The following is a 6134-nucleotide window of genomic DNA, read 5'->3' on the forward strand; positions in this document are numbered from 1 at the left end:
GGTCTCATCGTAGTCAACTCCCTGAACTTGTCGAAAACCTTTCACAACAAGTCGAGTTTTGTAGACAGTAACATAACATCAGCGTCAGTCTTCTTCTTGAAGATCCATTTATTCTCTATGGCTTGCCGATAATCGGGCAAGTCAACCAAAGTCCATACTTTGTTATCATACATGGATCCCATCTCAGATTTCATGGCCTCAAGCCATTTTGCGGAATCTGGGCTCATCATCGCTTCCTCATAGTTCATAGGTTCGTCATGGTCAAGTAACATGACTTCCAGAACAGGATTACCATACCACTCTGGTGCGGATCTTACTCTAGTTAACCTACGAGGTTCGGTAGTAACTTGTTGAGAAGTTTCATGATCATCATCATTAGCTTCCTCACTAATTGGTGTAGGAATCACTAGAACTGATTTCTGTGATGAACTACTTTCCAATAAGGGAGCAGGTACAATTACCTCATCAAGTTCTACTTTCCTCCCACTGACTTCTTTCGAGAGAAACTCCTTCTCTAGAAAGGATCCATTCTTAGCAATGAATATCTTGCCTTCGGACTTGTCATAGAAGGTGTACCCAACAGTCTCCTTTGGGTATCCTATGAAGACACATTTCTCCGATTTGGGTTCGAGCTTATCAGGTTGAAGCTTTTTCACCAGCCCCAAACTTTAAGAAACGACAACTTGGGTTTCTTGACAAACCACAGTTCATATGGTGTCGTCTCAACGGATTTAGATGGTGCCCTATTTAACGTGAATGCAACCGTCTCTAAAGCATAACCCCAAAATCATAGCGGTAAATTAGTAAGAGACATCATAGGTCCCACCATACCTAATAGAGTACGATTACGACATTCGGACACACCATTACGCTGTGGTGTTTCAGGTGGCGTAAGCTGTGAAACTATTCCACATTGTTTCAAATCAAGACCAAACTCGTAACTCAAATATTCACCTCCATGATCAGATCATAGAAACTTTATTTTCTTGTTACGATGATTTTCCACTTCACGCTGAAATTCTTTGAACTTTTCAAATGTTTCAGACTTATGTTTCGTCAAGTAGATATACCCATATCTACTCAAATCATCTGTGAAGGTCAGAAAATAATGATACCCGCCGCGAGCCTCAACACTCATCTGACCGCATACATCAGTATGTATTATTTCCAACAAGTCTGTTGCTCACTCCATTGTTCCGGAGAAAGGAGTCTTAGTCATCTTGCCCATGAGGCATGGTTCGCAAGCATCAAGTGATTCCTAATCAAGTGATTCCAAAAGCCCATCAGCATGGAGTTTCTTCATGCGCTTTACACCAATATGACCTAAACGGCAGTGCCACAAATAAGTTGCACTATCATTATTAAACTTATATCTTTTGGCTTCAATACTATGAATATGTGTATCACGACTATCGAGATTCAACAAAAATAGACCACTCATCAGGGGTGCATGACCATAAAAGATATTACTCATATAAATAGAACAACCATTATTCTCTGATTTAAATGAATAACCGTCTCACATCAAACAAGATCCAGATATAATGTTCATGCTCAACGCTGGCACCAAATAACAATTATTCAGGACTAAAACTTATCCCGAAGGTAGATGTAGAGGTAGCATGCCGACGGCGATCACATCGACTTTGGAACCATTTCCCATGCGCATCATCACCTCGTCCTTAGCCAATCTTCGCTTAATCCGTAGCCCCTGTTTCGAGTTGCAAATATGAGCAACAGAACCAGTATCAAATACCCAGGCGCTACTACGAGCATTAGTAAGGTACACATCAATAACATGTATATCAAATATACCTTTCACTTTGCCATCCTTCTTATCCGCCAAATACTTGGGGCAGTTCCGCTTCCAGTGAACAGTCCCTTTGCAGTATAAGCACTCAGTCTCAGGCTTAAGTCCAGACTTGGGCTTCTTCACTTGAGCAACAACTTGCTTGCCGTTCCTCTTGAAGTTCCCCTTCTTCCCTTGGCCCTTTTTTCTTGAAACTAGTGGTCTTGTTAACCATCAACACTTGATGCTCCTTCTTGATTTCTACCTCCGCAGCCTTTAGCATCGCGAAGAGCTCGGGAATTGTCTTATCCATCCCTTGCATATTATAGTTCATCATGAAGCTTTTGTAGCTTGGTGGCAGTGATTGAAGAACTCTGTCAATGACACTATCAACTTGAAGATTAACTCCCAGCTGAGTCAAGTGATTGTGGTACCCAGACATTCTGAGTATATGTTCACTGACAGAACTATTCTCCTCCATTTTGCAGCTGTAGAACTTATTGGAGACTTCATATCTCTCAATCCGGGCATTTGCTTGAAATATTAACTTCAACTCCTGGAACATCTCATATGCTCCATGACGTTCAAAACGTCGTTGAAGTCCCGGTTCTAAGCTGTAAAGCATGGCACACTGAACTATCGAGTAGTCATCAGCTTTGCTCTGCCAGGCGTTCATAACGTCCGGCGTTGCTCCTGCTGCGGGTCTTGCACCTAGCGTTGCTTCCAGGACGTAATTCTTCTGTGCAGCAATGAGGATAATCCTCAAGTTATAGACCTAGTCCGTGTAGTTGCTACCATCATCTTTCAACTTAGCTTTCTCTAGGAATGCATTAAAATTCAAAGAAACAGTAGCACGGGCCATTGATCTACAACAACATAGACATGCAAAATACTATCAGGTACTAAGTTCATGATAAATTAAAGTTCAATTAATCATATTACTTAAGAACTCCCACTTAGATAGACATCCCTCTAATCATCTAAGTGATCACGTGATCCATATGAACTAAACCATGTCCGATCATCACGTGAGATGGAGTAGTTTTCAATGGTGAACATCACTATGTTGATCATATCTACTATATGATTCACGCTCGACCTTTTGGTCTCAGTGTTCCGAGGCCATATCTGCATATGCTATGCTCGTCAAGTTTAACCCGAGTATTCTGCGTGTGCAAAACTGGCTTGCACCCGTTGTATGTGAACGTAGAGCTTATCACACCCAATCATCACGTGGTGTCTCGGCACGATGAACTATAGCAACGGTGCATACTCAGGGAGAACACTTGTACCTTGAAATTTCATGGGAGATCATCTTATAATGCTACCGCCGTACTAAGCAAACTAAGATGCATAAAGGATAAACATCACATGCAATCAAATAAGTGATATGATTTGGCCATCATCATCTTGTGCCTTTGATCTCCATCTCCAAAGCACCGTCATGATCACCATCGTCACCGGCTTGACACCTTGATCTACCATCAAAGCATCATTGTCGTCTCGCCAACTATTGCTTCTACGACTATCGCTACCGCTTAGTGATAAAGTAAAGCAATTACATGGCGATTGCATTTCATACATTAAAGCGACAACTATATGGCTCCTGCCAGTTGCCGATAACTATTACAAAACATGATCATCTCATACAAAAAAATATATATATAATCACGTCTTGACCATATCACATCACAGCAAGCCCTGCAAAAACAAGTTAGACGTCCTCTACTTTGTTGTTGCAAGTTTTACGTGGCTGCTACGGGCTTCTAGCAAGAACTGTTCTTACCTACGCATCAAAACCACAACGATTTTTCGTCAAGTGTGCTGTTTTAACCTTCATCAAGGACCGAGCGTAGTCAAACTCGATTCAACTAAAGCTGGAGAAACAGACACCCACTAGCCACCTGTGTGCGAAGCACGACGGTAGAACCAGTCTCATGAACGCGGTCATGTAATGTCCGTCTAGGCCGCTTCATCCAACAATACCGCCGAATCAAAGTAAGACATGCTGGTAATCAGTATGACTATTATCGCCCACAACTCATTGTGTTCTACTCATGCATATAACATCTACGCATAGACCTGGCTCGGATGCCACTGTTGGGGAATGTAGTATTTCAAAAAATTGCCTACGATCACGCAAGATCTATCGGGAAGAAGCATAGCAAAGAGCGGGGAGAGTGTGTCCACATACCCTCGTAGAACGAAAGCGGAAGCCTTTACTAACGCGGTTGATGTAGTCGAACGTCTTCGCGATTCAACCGATCCAAGTACCGAATGTATGGCACCTCCGCGATCTGCACACGTTCAGCTCGGTAACGTCCCTTGAACTCTTGATCCAGCTGAGGCCAAGGGAGAGTTCCATCAGCATGACGGCGTGGTGACGGTGATGATGAAGTTACCGGCGCAGGGCTTCGCCTAAGCACTACGACGATATGACCGAGGTGTGTAACTGTGGAGGGGGGCACCGCACACGGCTAAAAGATCAACTTGTGTGTCTTTGGGGTGCCCCTCCCCACGTATATAAAGGGGGGAGGAGAGGAGGCCAACCCTAGGAGGGGGCGCGCCGTGGGGGGAGGCCTACTTGGACTCCTAGTGCAAGTAGGATTCGCCCCCCCCTTTCCTAGTCCAAGTAGGAGAAGAAGGGAAAGAGGAGAGAAGAGAAGGAAGGAGGGGGCGCGCCCCCTCCCCTTGTACAATTCAGATTGGGCAAGGGGGGGGCGCCACCTCTGCCCAGCCCTCTCTCTTCTCCACTGAGGCCCATTGTGGCCCATTAATCCCCCGGGGGGTTCCGGTAACCCCCCGATACTGCGGAAAATGCCCGAACCTATTCGAAGCCATTCCGGTGTCCAAACATAACCTTCCAATATATCAATCTTTATGTCTCGACCATTTCGAGAGTCCTCATCATGTCCATGATCTCATCCGGGACTCTGAACAAACTTCGGTTCATCAAAACACGAAACTCATGATACAAATCGTCATCGAACGTTAAGCGTGCGGACCCTACGGGTTCGAGAACTATGTAGACATGACCGAGACACATCTCCGGTCAATAACCAATAGTGGACCCTAGATGATCATATTGGCTCCTACATATTCTACGAAGATCTTTATCGGTCAAATACCATAACAACATACGTTGTTCCCTTTGTCATCGGTATGTTAGGGTGCGTTTGGTTCTAAGGCAAGGACAGTTTTAGCCTTGCCTAGCAAGGATATGCGTTTGGTAGAGTCATATTTTGTTTGCTTTTGGATGCAAGTTTGCTCGTAACTGCACCTAAATCCTTGCCTGGCTGGGAGAGCCGAATTGGCTCTCTCGCGACGGCAAACTAGCGAATCGTGCGTGAGACAAGTCATGTAACTGTAACCTGAGGCAATACAACCAAACAACATCGCTTAGCTCATGTGGGCTATGGCACAAGCTGGCTAGCTTAACTTAGCCTGGCTAGGTGAGGCTAGCAAATGATCCAAACAGACCCTTACTTGCCCGAGATTCGATAGTCGGTATCATCATACCTAGTTCAATCTCATTACCGGCAAGTCTCTTTACTCGTTCCATAATGCATCATCCCGCAACTAACTCATTACTCACATTGCTTGCAAAGGCTTATAGTGATGAGCATTACCGAGAGGGCCCAGAGATACCTCTCTGACATTCGGAGTGACAAATCCTAATCTTGATCTATGCCAACTCAACAAACACCATCAGAGACACCTGTAGAGCATCTTTATAATCACCCAATTATGTTGTGACATTTGTAGCACACTAAGTGTTCCACCGGTATTCGGGAGTTGCATAATCTCATAGTCATAGGAACATGTATAAGTCATGAAGAAAGCAACATCAATAAATTAAATGATCATAGTACTAAGCTAACGGATGGGTCTTGTCCATGACATCATTCTCTAATGATGTGACCCCGTCATCAAATGACAACACATGTCTATGGCTAGGAAACTTAACCATCTTTGATTAACGAGCTAGTCTAGTAGAGGCATACTAGGGACACTCTGTTTGTCTATGTATTCACACATGTACTAAGTTTCCGGTTAATACAATTCTAGCATGAATAATAAACATTTATCATGATATAAGGAAATATAAATAACAAATATATTATTTCCTCTAGGGCATATTTCCTTCAAAGTATTCCTTTCAGTTGAAAAAAATTCTTTCACTGCAATTTCCCTTGAAGTTGACAGTAAATAATGGCGATGAGACCCTTTAGAATAAAAAGGGAAATATGTATGTTGGAAATAAGGAAAAGATATTTGGATAGGTTAAATTTGAGGAAAAAAGGAATATGGTAATACACGATCCTTCCAAGAGAAAAATAGGTGC

This window comes from Triticum aestivum, chromosome 2D (genome assembly GCF_018294505.1).
Source record: "Triticum aestivum cultivar Chinese Spring chromosome 2D, IWGSC CS RefSeq v2.1, whole genome shotgun sequence".
NCBI classification, from domain to species: Eukaryota; Viridiplantae; Streptophyta; class Magnoliopsida; order Poales; family Poaceae; genus Triticum; species Triticum aestivum.